This window comes from Armigeres subalbatus, chromosome 2 (genome assembly GCF_024139115.2).
Source record: "Armigeres subalbatus isolate Guangzhou_Male chromosome 2, GZ_Asu_2, whole genome shotgun sequence".
Lineage (NCBI taxonomy): Eukaryota > Metazoa > Arthropoda > Insecta > Diptera > Culicidae > Armigeres > Armigeres subalbatus.
In genome coordinates, this window is record NC_085140.1 from 387,156,233 (window position 1) to 387,177,513 (window position 21,281).

Sequence of the window (21,281 nt, forward strand, 5' to 3'; positions counted from 1 at the left end):
GTGTAGCTTTGGAGGTACGTTTGTATTCGATCGTTATTTAGTACGGTAAACACGAATAAGCTACCAAAGGATAGCGCTCCGTAGTAAGAAATATTAAATATTCCCATGCATGCTTTCTCCGCAACCATTCATAAGATACACTCAGTAGAGGGGTCAGTGTATGCGAAAGCTGCCACCAACACTAGGGCTGGCTCTTTACAGTGACGATACCAGCGGCTCAATTACGAAGGTGAGAACCTATAACTGGACGTTTGTTCAATAAAGGAGCACAATGAACTTGTATTAGATACCCATTGATATCGGACTGTGGGCTGATTGGGTTTAATAAGAAATACATAATTTCTTTAATAATTTATTTTGAAAATTTCACATAGTTTATATAATATACTCTCGGGGCTGATATTCATTTTTTTTTGTATTAGAGTTCATGCATTAATTTTTATTTTCAAGATTAATTTCCATAATTACGGCAAATTATCTCTTTTGTAAATAGATAGGTAGTTCAAAAACCCAGATTAATCCACCTAGCGGTGACGATGCCTTTCTCGATTCAATCGCTTGGTTTCGCCTTGATATGCTACACATCATAAATAATTGCCTACATACGGCTCTTGCAAACGCTGTATAGCGAATCAACCAACCACGCTTATACGGTTCAACACATCATTTTCTTCATAACTTTTGAACACCATGACCGATCGTGATTAAATTCAATAGTGATCAACTAGGATTTATTCCGAATCGAATGCAACTTGTTGCACTTGTTGAAATCGGTTAAAAATTACTATATGAAAATGTTTTTCGGTTTTTGTGTGCACACACACATACACACCGACTGATAGACATATGTTCAGTTCGACGAGCAGATATAGAGATGAGTGACGTTTAACGCTCGCACACTAATGTGCAATTCGTCATGTGTAAAACATGTTTGTTTTCCTTCTGCTCATAACCTCAAAAATGATTGGGTCATCACAATGATTTCAAAAGAGTCAAAAAATTTATGGAAATATACTCATTTTTACCCAATCTTTGCTGAGTGGCACCATCTAGGAGTGTTTGTTTTCCTTTTATCGCCACTCACACATTCAGACGTGAGAATCTCAATTGGTATATAACATCATGGGTCTCTGACACTTCTATAAAAAATGATAGCCGTTCGGTACAACTTTGTTGTACGAGAAAGGCAAAACCCAATTTATGGCACCTAGTAGCCTTTCTCGCATTTCGCCAAGTCACCTCGTATGGTTCACATTTTTTGCCGACTAGTCGAGTCAAGTACGAGACACTGAAGACGACCTTACTGTTGAGGTCGAAATACGTATTTGTTAAATGGGATAGTACAAACTTAACAAATAACAACATACATGTTTTCCATTTTTCTGTTAAAGAGCTCGATGAGTACTACCCGGTAACACCATTTGTGGAAAATGGCGTTTACGTCACTTTTCCAGATTACGGCAGTATCTGCTTCTAAGCTACATACCATTTATGGAATTAAATTCAAACTAAACTTGAAGTGACAACGCGTTAAATTGAAAAGCAAACTAATCTGGAGAATCATAATGCTTTTCAATATGACATATAAGACATCTATTTAATGAAACGTTATCTTTTAATTTTAATTCAAGTTATTTCGAAGAATGAGACAAGTCTTAATAGTTATCGGGACTGATTTGCGATTTGGGCGTAACTTATTTTGTAAACAAACATTGCTTTATGAATTCCGAAGAATGCAAGCGTTTTCATCCTAAACTAATTCCCTTATCTGGTAGAGGAAAGCTTAATCTGTCGGATCCATACCGTGGTTTCCTCATGAAATGCTTGTTTTAGCAGGAATTCGCCTTAGAATGTTTGTTTACAAAATAAGTTACGCCCAAATCGCAAAGCGGTCCCGTTATGTGTTCAGAAAATTGAATTATATTAAGAATGATTAGACTGCTAATACACATTTGTAATTAGCATGTCATACATATCAGAAAAATGGAGTCTATACAATGAAGTTTATAATCTAAACGTCCCTCAACTATTAATTATTCTATTTTAGTTTATTCCTTTGATGAATCCGAAGGGCTATTTTCATACCACGTGGACAGATGTTGAACAGTTTTAGATGTGTTCTTCCCTCCATCAGCGTACACATCTGATCATGCAATGTTTCATTAATTTGTGTGAACCATGGACATTCTTCCTACCCCTCTATCCCCTAAGTTGGCCACATGGTGAATAGCTCCTAAATATTTTGGATATTGGATTTGACGAAAAATTCACCATAGGTAAAAATCTCAATCAATATGAAATATTAAAACGCTTTTGATCTGATGTGCTTATTCAAAACTGGACTTTCACCATGGAACGCTTTGAGAGCGCAGAAAATTTATTTAATCACCGTCTCTTTTCTTTTTCTATTCTGTTCCGATTGCGCGCTCTTGAACCAAACGCGCATGCGCTGTTTGAAGCGGTATAAGTACCTAGGGGAAGGGGGAAATATCCCCTAGCTAAGCAAACACTGCATTATTATCTTATTTGTAACGCTATTCATGGGAATTTTTACATTATGCAAAAGGTCAACCAGATAGTTAGTTGCTTTTAGGCTTACGGATCCTGTACACCTCCGGTGGTGCAAAGGGCCGACTTGAAAGATCTCCATCCTGAGCGTTGCCCGGCTATCGCTTTAACCTGTTGCCAGGTTAGATTTCGGTCGACTTCTTTTATTTCTTTATTGAGGCTTCGCCGCCATGAGCCTCTGGGTCTGCCTCTGCTGCGATGTCCCGCTGGGTTCCAGTCTAATGCTTGTTTACAGATTTCGTTTCCGCCCCTACGTAGAGTGTGGCCGACCCAGCCCCACTTCCGATCCCGAATTTCTGTTGCTATCGGCCTCTGGTGACAACGACGATGGAGCTCATTGTTTGAGATCACCAGGCCCGAATTATATACCTCAGGCATTTGTTAATGAACACCTGCAGCCGTTGAGTGTACTCCACTGATACACACCATGTTTCGCTGGCGTATAACAGCACAGATTTCACGTTAGAGTTGAAAATTCGTATTTTGGTGCGTTCACTTATCTGCCTGTTTTCCAGATATTTCTTAAACTCGCAAAGGCAGCCCTTGCTTTCTTGATCCGTGCGCCTATGTCGATCTTGGTACCGCCGTCTGACGCCATTTGGCTATCAAGCTAGTGGAAGCTTTCAACATTCTCCACTGGTTGCCCGGCTACTGTGAAACTGGAAGGAGTCGCCGTGTTTACATCCAACGATTTGGTTTTGTTGACGTTGATGACTAAATGTTAGATGTTTCTTCAAAATGTGGAAATCTTCGGTTTTTCCGACCTTCCCATGCACTATTTTGAAACTTTCTGGGGCCTCTTCCCCTACTTGGTAGGCACCAAACCGATGTGCTTTTCTGCATCGGCAGCAAACCGTGCACTGCCAGCGATGAACGCTTTGGCTACCTATACATCGTCGATTGCGGTTAAGGTGATTATACAATAAAGTCAGAAATCGGTCATTTTGTAAACTACGTGCTTTTCCAATATTTTTTCAAGAGCACTAGATGAAAGAACCATAACGCGTATGGGGCTGAAATAATGGTAGATCGTTTGCTTAGTTATGCTGAATAATCATAATTTAAGTTTCGGCTCTGTACGAAAACTATTACGCCAGATCTGGGCTTTTGGAAATGTATGTAGATAAACGTGTGGTGAATTTGAAATTCACCACGGGCTTCATTCCATAATCACTTTAAAGCGAGTGACCTACACATATAAAATAATGCGAGTATGATGCATGGCAAACCGTTCTCTGCTGAAAGTGCACGTGTTGGACAACATGTGGCGGTGCGTCGTTTCGGTATCGTGGAGTAAAATATAACGCGCCCGCATCGTTTCAGTTGCCTCATAGTCATATCACATGTCGCCTGTAAAAAATCCGTGCATATTTTACGATTATGTATTTTTACCTAATCGTTTAATTTGTACTAAACATATGACAAATGCACATAATCCAAGTATCCAAGGTTGCACATGCGGACGCGACGCCTCTGTAATCCGCGACAAATACGCATCGACTAAAATCAAAATTGTGACATTTCCGCGCGGCATTTAATCCAATCCGCGCCAAATCCACACGACCAGAATTAAATTCTGGCCAAATACGCCTGAAAACCCCATTTTTGTTATTATAAATGAGTTCTCAAAATAAATAAAAGTGTGCGTGAATCTGCTGTATTCCTCTCGCAGTGTTTGTGTTGTTGCCTTTCTCGTACAACGAAGTTGTACCGAAAGGCTATCATTTCACTCTAAAAACCTACTTTTTATAGAAGCCTCTGAGACCCATAGTGTTATATACCAATCGACTCAGCTCGACAAATTGAGCACATGTCTGTCTGTCCGTGTGTATGTGTGTGTGTATGTGTGTGCACAAAAGCTATAAAAAACATTAGACAACTTTTCGTATAGTAATCCTTGACCGATTTTCTCGCAACAAGTTTTATTCTACAGGGGACAAAGCCTTGTTGATCACTATTGAATTTGATAACGATCGGTCGTTGCGTTTAAAAGTTATGACGAAAATGGTACATCGGACCATATAAACCCCATATAAGGTTGATGTCTTAACTAAATGCGAGAAAGGCACCACCAACGCTAGGTGGATTAATCTGGGTTTTTTTTGCTGCAACTGGATTACCACCCACTTTTATTTTATACATATACAAGCTATGGAGAACTCAATTTTCTGAAGGTTCTCTCCTCAAGTTGGTTTTATAAAAATGAAGAAGATTTTTCGGGGAAAATCTTGAGAAAACTCCTGCAAAAAATGGAAATTCACTGAATTACTGTCTTGGTTTCACAGGTAAAGCTCCGCGACTCTATGCGAAAAATCTTCCGATAATTGATGTTATAATTTATTATTTGTGTGCAACAGGGTGTCGACTCAAATTTGAGAATAAAATTCCCTGACTTTCCAGACCATTCCTCGAAAAATTCCAGGTATGAAAAATGTTTTTTTAAAGCGTATGAAAATCTCTGCATGTGTGAATCCTTGAAGTCCATATGAATTCCTGAGCTACTGGAAGTCTAATCACTTCTAGAAATAGAACATTAAGGATTCGTAGAATATCGATAGGTAATTCAAGTCGTTCGCAAAAATCTAAGTAAATGCGCAGAACTCCTGAAAGATTTTCAAAATTCACATCGGTAAAATTAGCTGCAATTAATGTAATAAGTTTTTTGGTGTCCACATCCACCATTTGGAATTCTCACGGACTCCCTGGAGACCTCCAAGACTACTGACGGACTTCTTCAAATCGTTGAAGTTTTTATTATCTTTGTGGAAAATTGTGTGAAATCTTGTATCTTTGACACGACTTTTGAACTCTTTCTAAACAATCGTGAAAGCTTCTAGCGATCGTTCTAAAGCCGTTAAAAAATCTTCCGGATAAGTTATTTCCGTGAACATCGAGAAACCTTAATGGCTCTCAAATATACTTACAGAGTAAGAATTCTTATTCTGTAGAGTTTATGGACTTCTAAAAATAGTTACGGGTTGCTTGGTATCATCCAGATAATCAAGAATGCAATCCCTACAAGCTCGAATAAATCTATATGCAGCACTTACATTAAGCCCAGCAAAACATTCTAACCACTGCAATAATTTAAATAATTTGGTCTGAATACACTCAGGTCGTTTAATTTCTGTTTAAATAAATCAATGGTCCCATGGAAAAATATCAAAAATAGGGAATGTTTGTGAAGAAGTGCCATAACTAGTCTCAAATGCTGAGGGGAGCTTCACCTACTCCAGTAATTTGATCGATTTTCAGTTTGTTTTTTTTTTCAAAAATGGTCTTGGAGTTCCAGCATTGTTTTATTTATAGAAAGTTTAACTATTATCAACTAGATGTGAGACAACTGCAACAAGCAATGAAACTTAATAAGGAACATCTAATAGTTTTTTGAAGAACTCGTGGAAATATGTTTGAAGATTCCTTTATATATTTTTTATATGAATCCCTTCACGAAGACATTTAGTTAAAATTTGAGTGCAGTGCTGCAAAGTGTCACCGTACAAGTCACGCAAAGCGTGACAATAACAAAATCCAGGTCATGTGTCAAGTACTCAATTGTGATGCTCAATGTGGATCTCACATGCTTGGTGTAATGATCACCATGAAAGTGACATTTTAGCAATTAGCGCTTGGTCACTCACCATGTCTTCACTTCTTTTGCCTGTGATCACCAGCATGAATGATAGGAAAACTTTCCTGATGTTGTGGTTGTCATATCCATGTCATCTTGACTATCGTGATGATCACTTGACCTATGCGGTGTTTGGTTCGAAATCAACGCTCGACAGCAATGGAATAATCCACTTAGCGGAATTAATGGATTTTTGCTGTGATAAAAATGCATGAAGCCAAAATAGAATTTTTGGGAACATTTAAGTGTTCTTATTGTTTATATTGACTTTTTGTGCAATATTTTAAGATGTGCTATTAAAAGAAAAGTACATACATAGTTTTTCCAAATTTGATCCAGACTATCTTTTGAAAAAGGCCAAATTTTTTTTATTGATTTTTTCAAATGGATACAATTAAAAAACGACGAATCCTACAAAAAAATGTTGTATGGGTGACTATCATAAAATCAGTCAAAGTTTCTAATAAAGATATCGGAAACAATTCAAATTGAGCCATACACTGAAAAAAATCAGTTTCAACACTTTCAAAATTAAAATTCGATTTGCGAAAAAACGCTTTTTTGATTTGTATGAAATTGTGTCTCAAGATAGGTGATTATGTTCCCTACCAACCGTCCATACATCGCAAACTTGACACTTTTAAGGGAAAAAGTTTTTCTAACAAAAATTTTTCTTTTCGGAATTGATTTTTTTTCTCAGTGTCAAGGAGTGCCAGTGGATTTAACATATACATACATATATTTAAATATTTTTGTACAGTCAAGCAGACAATATTTAGGTCGTAACTAATCGCAACGGATAAAAATACACTGAAAATAATTTCGACAAGAAAAAGTTTTTGTTAGAAAAACTTTTTTTCCTTCAAAGTGCCAACTTGCGATGTATGGACGGTTGGTAGGGAACATAATCACCTATCTTGAGACACAATTTCATACAAATCAAAAAAGCGTTTTTCGCAAATCGAGTTTTAATTTTTGAAAGTGTTGAAACTGATTTTTTCAGTGTAGGGCTCAATTTGAATTGTTTCGATATCTTAATTAGAAACTTTGACTGATTTTGCGATAGTCACCCATATAACATTTTTTGTAGGATGCGTCGTTTTTGATTGTATCCATTTGAAAAAATCAATAAAAAAAATTTGGCCTTTTCAAAAGATAGTCTGGATCAAATTGGTAAAAATTTAGTTAGAGCCATTCACAAATACGGCCCATACAATTTCAAAACCCTCCCATACAAAATACGTTACGAGAGGGTGGGTGGGGCTTTCAGCCCCAGGTCCATTAGCGTTATGTAATTTGTGAATGAACCCTTAATTTAACTATTGATTTATCAATTTATCAATTAAAAACGACGTCAGTCAATCAAACGACAAAAATCAATCAATAACGGTGCTCACCTGCACTTTTGACAGCTGACCGACCTGATGCTCTTTATGGCTCTCAGCTTGTGGTTGTCAATCTGGGTGTCACGCTTACCTAAGGTACTCACGTGTCAGCTTCTACATGTCACGATGCGCTTGCAGTGATTGTCAGTAAAGAACATCATTTAAAAGCGTGGTGGTTTTTGTTTTCATATCTGATCATCTGGTGATGGTCACGACATTTTGCAAGACTGTTTGAGTGAATACCATACAATATACAAAGTTTTCGGAGCGGAGCTTTTGAAAAAAAAATCAACTGAACATCCATCGAGGAGCTCCAGGATAAAACCTATCGAGACGGCTTTTTTTAAATCCCATGAGATTTTTTTATGTTTCAGTGAGAATTCTAAAGTAATTTCTGGACAAAATTCTCGAAGATCAACCTGAATATTTCCTGATGAAATTGTTTTATAATCATCTAAAGCAGCGAATGTAATATTGAAACATTACCATTGACAACAACATTATCCTCCTCTTGCATCCGAGCATGATTATGCAGTATCGAGTAACGTTTAATTGAGACCATCGCCACCTACGTACACGAGTTAGACCATATGATGCGTTTATCCACTATCATTCTCTCTACATGACCACCTAAGGATGTGAGAATCGATTTTAGAAGCCCATCACCAAATGGAAGTTCATGAATGTTTTTAAACCTATCTCCGCCCATGGTGTCTGTGAATCATTATCAAACTTTGCACCTTCTAACCTTCATCGTATTGTTTCAACAACAAAAAGTATAAGAAAATTATTTTGGGCTTTTTAGTGGAATGTTTTCACCTGTCATAAGACGAGTTTATACAATCCCATTGAATTCCACCACTTAATTGTATCTTGACAGATACGTATTTCGACCTCAAAAGTAAGGCCGTCTTCAGTGTCTCGTCGAGTCGAGTCAAGTACGAGACACTGAAGACGGCCTTACTTTTGAGGTCAATTTTTGGATTTGTGATTTTTTCCCTGACCTTAATCAAAATTCCCTGACTTTCCAGGTCCAAAACGAAATTCCCTGACTTTCCCTGACTTTCCAGGTTTTCCAGGTAGTCGACACCCTGTGCAAATTCCTTCTCTTGCCTCCTGTGGATTTTTTTCCTGTGGTAAATCATCTGGGAATTATCGTTAAAGTTGCATTAATATTTCTGCAAAAATCTAACTGCTGTTGAAGCTACTGCAGAAATTGCTCAACATTTTCTGCGAACATTATTTCAGGAATACCTTAGGAAATTTTTCCCGGAATTCTTGCGTAACTATCCTTATATTTCGCGGAATATCTTGCGAGAATACATTCCTCCCTGAATTCCAGTTCAAATCGCTTTGGAAATTCCCAAAGTAATTTTTTTTCAGCAGTTAGCACGCATGTTAGCAAAAAGAAGCGACAAGATTAATGCTGTATTTCTCTGTTTTGCCATGAGATGAATATATGTTCAGTGAGATTGAAAACAGAACAGTACCCCTATTTAATTCTGTAAGAACTGATCTATACAAACTGAATCTATAAAAAGGTTGTTGAAAATGTATTCAAAGACAAAATTAATTTTCGTCGAGCGAATCTATTAATTCGTGAAAAATACAATGTGTTCACCACTTAACTTCCATTTAAAAATTATATTTATTTTTAAAAAAATTCACGATATAATTTTGAAGACCTAAAATAAAAATTTCGAAAATAAAAGTACTTTAAATTGACGTTTCATGTCATAAATTAATTTAGTTTCATTGTTTCAGTCTTTGGCTAATTTAAGGTGAATTTAAACTTTTTTGTGTCTGCCAATATTTTGGCAACCATCTTCTCCAATACCTTCAAACTTCAGAGATGAGCCAGCCTAGGGTTGAAAATCCCTTTTTGCCTTATTCGTATACTGCCGCTAACCGCAAGTCGAGCACATCTGTATATGGGCCTCCATATACAGATGTGCTCGACTTTCTGATGCTAACAACTTCTAAATATACAATAAAGGCTATAGGATCACTCCAAAACCGAACTTTTGATAGGAGGTCCATAGTGTCAGCTCGACGAGTAGAGTTGATGTCTGTATGTGTGTGTACAAAAATGTGAGACACACTTTTTGTTACTTAGCTTATCCAGTTTGCTCGCAACAAGTTGCAATCGACGCGGATTGCGGTCTAGTTGTTTCCTATTGGAAATTAATTCGATCGGCCTTTACGTTCCAGAGTTATTCAAAAAACATTGTTTTTTGCCAAGGGTCCCCCCCTTGGAAAAAAAAATTGAAAATAGAATTTTTTTTTACAGAAACCGCTGCAATACATTCAAATGACGCAAATGGACATAAATTGAAGGGAAAAGTAAAATCTATACTCCTAAAGTGCAAATTTGGCCTCTCTTATATGTTTTTCTTATTTTTATAATGCGCGAGAAAGGCACCACCAACGCTAGGTGGATTATTTTGGGTTTTTATCTTTATTACAGAGATTCATATCTTAAACTGTTGCAAATCACTTTAATAAAAATAACTTTCATGTTATTCATTGCTAATTTTTCCTCAATCTATTTTCAGTTCTTGAGGCTTATTTAACCTTGACCAGTGATGTATTATTGATATGATTATTTCTACTATTGCTACACATCCTGATCTTATTATGGCATCATAATTTATTATTTATGCCAGTCCTTCATTCATCCTTAAGCTGGTTTACGATCAAACACTGTCCATCAATCTAAAGCACTTCTCCTGTACAGCGTTACCATGTGAGATAATTAAGATATTAACAACGAATGTCCAAAGATTTTTAAGATGTGTGGAATTGAACATAATTGGATATATGTACTGGACTACTTTCGACAAGTCTGCAAACAAAAGCAAGAGAGCTTTCAAGACAATATCGATCAAGAATCTTCTGTGTAAAAAAAAAGTTGAAATGCATAATAAGAACCGGTGTCCCCCGTAATGGAGGCTTTTTAAAAGAAATTTATCATGGGGTATACTGCCGTCCCAAGCATAGTTGTCTCATGTCGTTTCTAGTTGATGGCCTTCTTGCTGCCTTGGTGGCCAACAAAATAATCCATCAATGGATTTAATAACTAGAAAGGATTGCTGGCAAGCCTAGCCATGATCTGATAGAGAAATAACTAAAATGTACAAAGATTTTAGTACATAAGATTTGTGGGGACCGGGGCTCCGGACACCCCCCTACATCCGGCCCTGATTATTCGGATAATCCGGTCGATCAATCCTTTTCCGACAGGAAGTTCCCCGTGTTCGGAAGTTCCTGCCTCAACGGGTGACCGGTCAAGTGCCAAGCATAGTGCTTTGTGCCAAGCCCAAACTATTGTTAATACTCTTGTTATAGGTTAGCGGCAATTTATGTGACATGATTTGATAATTGCTACAAATAAATTAGAGCGTCACGTCAGCTTCATACAGAGTGCGGAACTCACGTCAGAGTAGTTCCACAGCAGCTTGAACAGGTTCGATGGCTTGAATTATTTCACTTACCGCTTAAAAATCACAATCACCTAATTTAAATTTGGATTGAAGCTTCAAACTGATCAGACTTTTTTAAGCTCCTCCAACTCATAGAACAATTTGAGCATGAATAATATGCTCTCTTAGCGTGTCTCGATTGAACTCCCTCAAATGCTGCTCCGGAAATGTCACACAGTGCTCCCCATCCTTCGATCCTATTATTTTTCATGAACAGTCACGTACATAAATTGCGATTTTTGTCAGTTGGCAAATATTTCTCTGTTAAATATCTTGGCTGTGCATATGCACAGCATATGTTTCGAAATGGACAAATTGATATGAAATTTGCGAAAATTTGCGTGTCTTGGAGGGACTCAAACCCTCAACCTCCTAATCTTTAGATAGGCGTGATAACCCCTACACAACAAGACCACTCAAAGGTCAAGATGGAGGTTGGACAAATCAAGCATCCGAAAGATATTCAATTTGTAAAAAAGAGCTAACCACGGTGGAGGTTGGTACTCGGATTCTGATGGCTTTTCCGCAAACGTGACCTTTAAGTGGTCTTTTTGTGTAGGGATTATCATGCCTAGCTAGAGAGTAGGAGGTTGAGGGTTCGAGTCCCTCCAAGACACGTGGATTCTTTTTCGCAAATTTCATATCAATTTGTCCATTTCGAAACATTTGCTGTGCATATGCACAGCCAAGATATGCAGCCTGGGCACTATGTTGTCCTTCTGACATCAGCTAGAGTGAGTCGGTGCGACCAACGGGACCATCGTCCCTAACCCCTAATCCCAAGGCATTAAGCGACCCGTGCCGAGGGGATGCATGGGGGTGAAATAATGAGCTAGGCCTTTAATGGAACCTGTGGGGTACCTGTGCACCCTCCACAGTAATTGTCCCTTACCGCGTCATGCTCGGTTCTAGCGTGGTGGACTTCTTATCCCGAGCAACTCGTGGGACCAAAATGGAAAAACAAGTCAATTCTTCAATTAGTGGTAGTAGTGTAGGCGACAACCCCATCGCAAGAGGTGGGTTGTTCAGGTCTCCGCCTAGGAGGCCAGAAGCAATAGTCGGCAGCTTGGTGCGCAGCGCCATCGTGGGTCATTTAAACATCTCTCAGGCTACGCCGGTAGAGGTTATAGAAGGGCCATGGCTTGTGAAGGCGATGAACTGCAAACGCGATGGGCTTTCGGCCTTCGAGGTGGCGACGGAACAGCTGGACGCCATCATCGACTTTGCGTCATCGAAGCATAATATCAGTAAGGACTTCAAGAGGAGCTTGCTGAAACTTCGAAAGTCGATGTTGGACGCCAAGCTGGAGAGGGCGATCGGGACGGTGTAAACCCGTGAAATCCGTGGAGTCGAGGTCTACCCAGACTGAGGCCCAAGGATTCGCGGACTCGGCCAAAGTCGAATCGACCGAGGGCGTGCCAGCGAAGACGGTGGTGCCAAAATCTACCCAGACTGAGGCTCAAGTATTCGCGGGCACGTCGGGGGTCACAAAAACGGGGGAGACAGTCTCCATCTCCAGGGGATGAGCTTCCTGGGGGCCGCTCCAAAACGCGGAGGGTTACTACCCCGAACAAGGGTAGTGGGGCTGGGAAGCTGAACCCCGGCCAGGTACCTCCAAAACCGGGGGAGGAAGGACCTGGAAATCATTCCTGGGGCGATGCCCTAGTCATCAAGACGGACGAGGCTAAGTACTCGGACGTCTTGAAGGCGATGAGGAGTGACGTCAAGCTCGGTGAAGTCGGCGCCGACGTACGTCGAATAAGACGTATCCGGATGGGCGAGATGATCCCCGAGCTGAAGCGGGGCGTCTCGCAAAAGGGCGCTGCCTACAAGAAGTTGGCGGAGGAAGTCCTGGGCGAGACGGTCAAGGTGAGGGCACTCACGACGGAGGTGAATCTAAGGGTTAAAGACCTGGACGAGATCACCGAAGTTCGGCTACGGAAAGGTCCGGCAGGGACACAGGCAGCATTGGTTCGGCTATCTGCAGCGGATGCCTCCAAGGTAGTCAAGTTAGGGAGCGTCAAGGTGGGATGGTCGGTGTGCCCTGTGGGCATATACGAGCAACCCGAAGTTTGCTTCAAGTGCCTGGAACCCGGGCACAAGCAATGGGACTGCAAAGGCCCTGAAAGAAGCAAGCTCTGTTTACGCTGCGGATTGGAGGGACATAAGGCACAATGCTGCACGAACCCTCCCAATTGTTTGATTTGCTCCAGCAAAGCTGTGAACAGCAAGCACCCCATGGGGAGTTCGAAGTGTCCGGTGTTTAAGCGTGCTGCAAATTCACAGTACAGGTAACGCAGCTGGCTTGCTCGGCCTCGAGTGTTTGGTGTGCGCAGGTTTAGAGGAAACGGCGGAACACGTGTTGTTCGTGTGCCCACGTTTTCGCGCAATGCGTGACTACATGCTTGCCACATGTGGTCTGGACACTACCCCGGTGGATGTGTAAAGATGAAGTTGGCTGGAACGCCGTTTTATCGGCTATCGTCCAAATTGTCTCGGAGCTACACATAAGGAGGCGCGTGGACTCAAGGATGGCTACTTCAGGCGCAAACAAGAGGTGGTCCAAGGGTTCAAAATCGGCTTCATGGGTCATACCGGTGGTCATTCCCTGTGGTCGAACTCGATGCTTTTATCGAAGCCGCGCGAAGAACAACATGGTATCGCCGCTTTCGCGGCGTCGGTCAACTGGGCGGGTTCCGAGCCCGAGGACGGAAAGGGGTCCCCGTCAAGGCTGGGGCAGGCGTAGGCACCGCGTTGGCAAGTCCCTCTGTGTGCTGGCGAACAGACACTATCGCAGAGAGGTCAATTTGGGGTGCACGCGGCATCATCATCCTTGATACCAGTCGTGCAGAGGAAAGCAGGCGCGAGGTCGACCCTTCCCACCTTCCGAGGACATAGGGCGTGGTAAGGCCACCTGGAAAGCCAGCAATGCGCTGGCACGATACCATGGTGTTCTTCTAAAAAAGCGAGTCACGATGTTCGATGCTGCAAGGACACGCAGCTAACCTCGAGGGTGCGTCGTGCACTGGCCCCCCCTTTGAAGCATTACTTTCTGGTTGTACCGAAGGGACTATGGGCTTGGCGGCAATGCCTGCCTCCCTCGTTTGCTGTCGGAGCTGGTCCCTTACCTTCCTGGACAACTCAGGATGTCTGTTGAGCAGATTCCCCCTCCATTGCTTAGAAAGAAAAAAAAAACCCACACCCACACACACATGGACAGACAGAAATTTGTTTAGCTCGACGAGCTGAGTCGATTGGTATATAACATCATGGGTCTTCGAGACTTCTATAAAATGTTCGACTTTGTTGTACGAGAAAGGCAAAAATCAGTGGGAGCAGCTCCGTAACCCAGTAACATTAAACCAGAATCTCCTCGGATTTGTCGAAAAATGTTTTTAAAATTTCTAAATTTTTCGGAAATTTTATTGTTGCCCCCTCAAATTATTATTTTTGAGCAAAAAAAAATCGAGGGGGGAAGACTTAAGTGATTTTTAATATTTATATCTTTTTTATTTTGAGGAAAAAACACATGAGAAAGATTGAATATACCTGTTGGATGACATAGTACCGTTTTGACTCAAATCCCAAACATGACTCGTATTCCGAACACTCGCTTTTAAATGGCCATTTTAGCTTTATTCGCGTAATTCTTACCATATGATATTGAATTCATTTGTAATCTTGATCTTAAGTACTTAAAACCTATGGATTAAGTTAAAATGTGCAAAGACGCCAGTATTCGGTATATGAGTCATGTTCGGGGTTTGAGTCAAAACGGTATGTTTTAATTTTGGTTAGGTTTTTTCTTCTTTATAACTTAACTCAAAACAACGTGACGATAGAAAAACGAATGGCTTAATATCTATTTATGACTGTACCGATTGAATCGCTTCAATAAATCAACGTGATGTGATGATGATGATTTGTACTCTGGACAGTGCACAGTGGACACATTACACAATTATTGCGTTTTCTTTATTTTTTCTGATACGAGTATCACATCCGGGTCAGAAATTGCCTTCGACATTCATCAATACATTCGGGCAAAATTGCTGCGCCATTTGTATGTATGCAGCGCTACTATTAACTTTGAGCGGTATTCCATTAGTGGCCTTGTTCCACATGTGAACCAAGACGTCATTTTTTGTGGCATTCATCACCTCGGCCGAATGTTCCGGGTAAAAGAACCAATCATGTCGTGGGTATCTTATACGGTAGAATACGTCCGGTGGGTACACAGTCAGCTGACCTCCACATTGTGGTCGGCCCATTTTGGCAACATCAGTAGTATTGCAAAACTTTTGCAGATTTCGAGTAACCATAAATGGTCCGTTGGCAGCCCACTGGGTTCCATCGAAGTTCTGGGCCAGATCACTGGAAAACAAATTCACATGTTAAAACACACCGAAGACGTCATGAGTTCGTAAGACATTCACACTTGAGACATGATTCGGCAAACTGATGTCCGTAACCGGTGGCCTCCAGATTGATCACACCATTTGCCACATAGCCGCTTCCTTCTGAGCCGAGATAATTTGGCAACAATATGTTCAGCGTCCTGCGGACCACCACATCAGTATCTAAATAAGTTCCTCCGTATTTGTATAAGGTGAGTAACCTCAGGACGTCTGCCGTGTGCTCAACAATGAAACTAGACTTGTTGAGAGCTCCATCTGCGAAAAGTTTCTCTATGGGGGTACCAATGGCAAACGTATCGAGATTCAAGTGTCGCATCCGGATGTTGCAGAATCGCAGCAACGAAGATATGAAAGGGTTGCTGGTTGTGTTGAACCATTTGGAAAAGACGAATAGCGGAAACACTTTCCAATCTGGATTTGCTCGAGCTGCCGACTCTATGGCTGGAGGCTTGACGTGGTGTTAGATTGATCGTTCCGTCATTGCTGAGCGTCGTCAGTATGAAGAAAATATTATTTCCCTGTCTAAAATCTTCTTCGTTCGCTTGAACGTCCAAAAGATGGTAGATGTCTTTATCTGTTGAACTGAAGACGGATTGTGCGGGTGTTACATTGGCGACACGAACCTTCTCTTGTATTTTTTGCATCAACAGATCGTTCGGTTTGTTATCATGCATCAAAACATACACTACGTAGATCACAAGTAATGCCAGGGCGACAAATAGGATTTGTAAATTAGTGTTATTTTGTTTCATCGTGGATGATTGTATCAATAACCCGGAACAGTTTGCATTATAGATGATGTTTAACGATTCGGAACCAACAGACTACTGACGAAATAATTGAAAATTCAGTACCGAAAAGATAAGCATGAAATCCGCTAATCTGTTTATCTGTCGGTAACATAAATAGGTAAATAGGTTATAAATCGGTAGATACAGGGTCGGACTTATGAGGAGGGGGGCCGTGGCCCCGGGCCCCCACAAATCCTATGTACCAAAACCAACCTTTTTTGTACATTTTGGGGCCCCCTCATACCGTCGGCCCCGGGGCCCTTTTACGGCTAAATCCGGCCCTGGGTAGATAGGTTATGGAAGGTGGGGCGTAATCACAGTTTGGTAAAATTAGTATTTCAGGCGATACACCAGAATCAGAGCCATAAAATATATAAGGGCGTTGTTGAATTATGACAAGAGTTGATATATCATGACACGCAATCTAATCAAGAAACTGTGTACGACAGAACTGGTTCACTTCCAAGAAGTAGACAATCGATATTTGATTATTAGTAAAATGGAATTTTGGGGTGGGATAGTGCAGAAATGCATTATGAAATAATCTATTCTGCTGGAATTAAGTATATTGGCGTACAAATGCTGCTACATGGTAATAAAATATTAATAGGAAATTATTCAGGATCTTATTCATTGGAATGCTTCGCTTGCTACAAAATGAATTAGTACAGATACTTATTTCGACCTCAACAGTGATGTCGTCTTGAGTATCTAATACTTGATTGGATTCGACATCAAGGACTGTATCTAAGGACTTGACGACCCCACCCTTGGCCCCTGTTAAGCTTTCATAAAATAGCTGCATGTGCTTTTGTCCACTGGACACATTACACAATTATTGCGTTTTTTCTGATGCGAGTATTAAAATCGGGTCAAAAATTTCCTTCGACATTCATCAATAAATTCGGGCAAAATTGCTGCGCCATTTGTATGTATGCAGCGCTACTATTAACTTTTAGCGGTATTCCATGTGTGGCCTTGTTCCACATGTGCACCAAGACGTCATCTTTTGTGGCATTCATCACCTCGGCCGAGCGTTCCGGGTAAAAGAACCAATCATGTCGTGGGTATCTTATACGGTAGAACACGTCCGGTGGGTACACAGTCAGCTGACCTCCACATTGTGGTCGGCCCATTTTGGCAACATCAGTAGTATTGCAAAACTTTTGCAGATTTCGAGTAACCATAAATGGCCCGTTGGCAGCCCACTGGGTTCCATCGAAGTTCTGGGCCAGATCACTGGAAAATAAATTCACATGTGAAAACAACACCAAAGACGTCATGGGTTCTTAAAACATTCACACTTGAGACATGATTCGGCAAACTGATGTCCGTAACCGGTGGCCTCCAGATTGATCACACCATTTGCCACATAGCCGCTTCCTTCTGAGCCGAGATAATTTGGCAACAATGTGTTCAGTGTCCTGCGGACCACCACATCGGTATCTAAATAAGTTCCTCCGTATTTGTATAAGGTGAGTAACCTCAGGACGTCTGCCGTGTGCTCAACAATGAAACTAGACTTGTTGAGAGCTCCATCTGCGAAAATTTTCTACGGCAAACGTATCGATATTCAAGTGTCGCATCCGGATGTTGCAGAATCGCAGCAACGAAGATAGGTTTAAGATCTTCTTAATTCGCTTGAACGTCCAAAAGATGGTAGATGTCTTTATCTGTTGTGCTGGAGGCGGATTGTGAGGATGTTTCATTGGCGACACGAAACTTCTCTTGTAATTTTTGCATCAACAGATCGTTCGGTTTGTTATCATGCATCAATACATACACCACGTAGATCACAAGTAATGCTAGGGCGACTAATAAGATTTGCAAATTAGTATTATTTTATTTCATCGTGGATGATTGTATTAATAACCCGGAAAAGTTTGCATTATAGATGGTGTTTAACGATTCGGAACCAACAGACTACTGACGAAATAATTGAAAATTCAGTACCGAAAAGATAAGCATGAAATCCGCTAATCTGTTTATCTGTCGGTAACATAAATAGGTAAATAGGTTATAGGTAGGTAGATACAGGACCGGACTTAAGGGAAGCAGTGGGGCCCCTACAAATCCTATGTACTAAAACCAACCTTTTTGTACATTTTGGGTCCCCTACATACCGTCGGCCCTGGGGCCCCCTTCCGGCTCACAGTTTGGTAAAACTAGTATTTCAGGCGATACACCAGAATCAGAGCCATAAAATATTTAAGGGCGTTGTTGAATTATGCCAAGAATTGATATATCATGACACGCAATCTAATCAAGAAAGTGTGAACGACAGAACTGTTTCACTTTCAAGAAGTAGACAATGGATATTTGATTATTAGTAAAATGGAATTTTGGGGTGCATTATGAAATAATCTATTTTGCTGCAGTTAAGTATATTGGCGTACAAAGGCTGCTACATGGTAATAAAATGTGAATAGGAAATTATTCAGGATATTCTTCATTGGAATGCTTCACTTGCTACAAAATGAATTAGTACAGTTCTATTTAGTTCCATTTTTTTTGTTTTACAGATACTTATTTCGACCTCAACAGTGATGTCGTCTTGAGTATCTAATACTTGATTGGATTCGACAGAAAGGACTGTATCTAAGGACTTGACGACCCCAACCCTGGCCCCTGTTAAGCTTTCATAAAATGGCTGCATGTGCTACTCAAAGACTCTAAACAGACCTGACATTACGGCCCTCATTTTGAAACTATCTTGATGCTGTAGCGTTGTTTCACCTATGTGTGGCGTACTGTAGAGCTCCATAATCATTGATCTTGGGCGATGTTTGTCTGTTTCTTGGGCCCTCCTTAGCCGTGCGGAAGATGCGTGGCTACAAAGCAAGACCCAGGGTGGCCACTGAAAGTCGATTTTCAAATTCCCGGTTTTTTCCCTTTTCCGGTAATTTTGTCAAATTTTCCCGGTTTTAATTAAACTTGAAAAAAACCAGGGTAAGAGTTTTTTTTACCTTTATACTTAAATTATTAATTAATAATTTGAACAAAGATTTAACCCGAAGACAATTTTCGTTTCCGACCAAAATAATTATTCGGTTTTCTAAAAAAGATTTAAGCACATTTTAGGCAATTAAAACATTCGATTCGCAATTCATTCTATTTTTCCTTTTTTAATTTCTAGAAGTAATGTCTAGAAAGTAAATCTTGGATTTTTTTTATTGGAAACTTTAAACGTTCCCGCTTCGCCATATAAGCTGGTGGTCGTAGGTTCAATTCCAGACTCGTCCCTTTCCTACTTTGCATTTCTATCATAGTTATTTCTGTGTCTTACGTTCTACCAAAACGATTCCTACTGTTAAATCCTTCCACACTAACAATTCCAAAACCTCCCGTGGCACCTATAAGAGGTCGTAGAGTTCTCTGCATATTTCTTAAGTAGGTGTCCAACTAGCCATCCTTCCCCCTCCTCAGCATTCACAAGGACGTGGCTAGGATAGATCTCGTCCATTGGAGAGTGCATTGCTTCCATCTAAGAGATGGTGATTAGTCCCAAATCAATATCAGTGGTAACGGATGAAAGTGATGCTACTCTAATACAGTAGTCTTGGCTTGTATCCTTCAATTTTGCGAATTGCTCAATGCTAATGCTAATGCTATTTTCGAAAAAATACTAAACTAAAAATATTTCACTCTTTAAAATATTATAGACATATTCATGAAATATTAAAAAATTACCATTTTCAATGATTTGTAGAATTTTTAAATATAATTCCAAACAACTCTTGAACATGTATTAAAATATATATTATTTACCATATTCATTTTTATTCGAATTCTGTACAGTTTGTGACCAGTCGCTTTGCGATGTCCACTCTTCTATTAAGGAATCCCAACCCCAATTAATGTATATGAGGAAAAGCCAATAAAATACCTTAGCTAGCTAGTAGGGACTGCCTATAAACTATGCATAAGTGTCTAAAATAATAAATAAATAAATAATAATTAAACTTAGCCATGCAATATAGCTAAAACATGCAATATACTCTTAAGCTAGATAGAAAGACGGTACAACGGTGAAATTGAATTAAAGTACATAACACAAAACAGAATTTGTTAGCTCAGTGGTACAACATGACACATCCACAATACACCCCTCTACGCTGCCGAGATTGGTAACCGATGGATTTGAGCAACAGAACATTCCAGGAGCTCCGACGAATAAAAGGGCTTTTCACCGGTTCCGTCTTGGGTTGGAAAGCTCGACTCGGTCACTTGCTGATGATCCACGTTAGAGGCAAAAGCAAACTCCCGAAGAAAATCAAGTTTTATAAAGTGCTAGGAAGTGTCTAGATTCCTCAAAAGCTACAGTGGCAGCAATAGTCAACAGATACTTTGAGTATCGTTAACCGAGTTATTACGGTTATCTGGTTTGGAGCTGCTCAGCGCCACGGTGAATACAGTTCGACAGTATCAGTGCAGGCAGCACCATCAACGAAAGAACCCCCCTCTGTGCGGGAAAGCCATAGCTTCAGGCGGAAGCAAGAGAAATCGCCAGGCTCCGGACGGGATCCTTATCGAAAGTACCACGGTGGTGATCACAGAAGTGAATTCAGGCCAGGTGGCCGACTGTACGACGAAGTCCACCCATATCCGACAGAAAAGCTCTGAAAGTGATTTCCAGGCCAGGCGGCCGACTACGATCCGACAAAGGCAATCCATACCCAGGTGGCCGGAACGTCGGAACCAAGGTACCAGAGCAGCGTCATCAGGGCCCAACACTGACACCACACACAAACGTGAGTAATGTTGTTAATGGTGGGGCATAGATAGGGCGATAGGGACGTTTGGGATTTTCAAAAATAAAACCGTCGTTTAATCGTATTATTGGTTTTTCCTCTTTTGTTGAACCTCGGTGGAAAGAGCCGACCCTGAGTGGGCTGGGAGTCTTTGTGATTGAGCGGGCGTAACAAACGTAAGTTACAAGTTGGAACTTACATGCAAAACAGATGTACATACAAAGGCAAACTTGGACATTAGAAGAATAACGTAAA

General features: G+C 40.6%; 1 protein-coding gene and 2 pseudogenes across 9 annotated transcripts in view; all 3 read right to left on the reverse strand.

Annotated features, from left to right (window-relative positions):
* LOC134213183 (tubulin monoglutamylase TTLL4) overlaps nt 1–21,281 on the reverse strand; it is a 115,508-nt gene that overhangs the window by 26,529 nt on the left and 67,698 nt on the right. The gene's annotated exons all lie outside the window — the stretch shown is intronic.
* LOC134217340 (lactosylceramide 4-alpha-galactosyltransferase-like) lies at nt 14,649–16,533 on the reverse strand (annotated as a pseudogene).
* Nucleotides 16,557–18,111, reverse strand: LOC134216546 (lactosylceramide 4-alpha-galactosyltransferase-like; annotated as a pseudogene).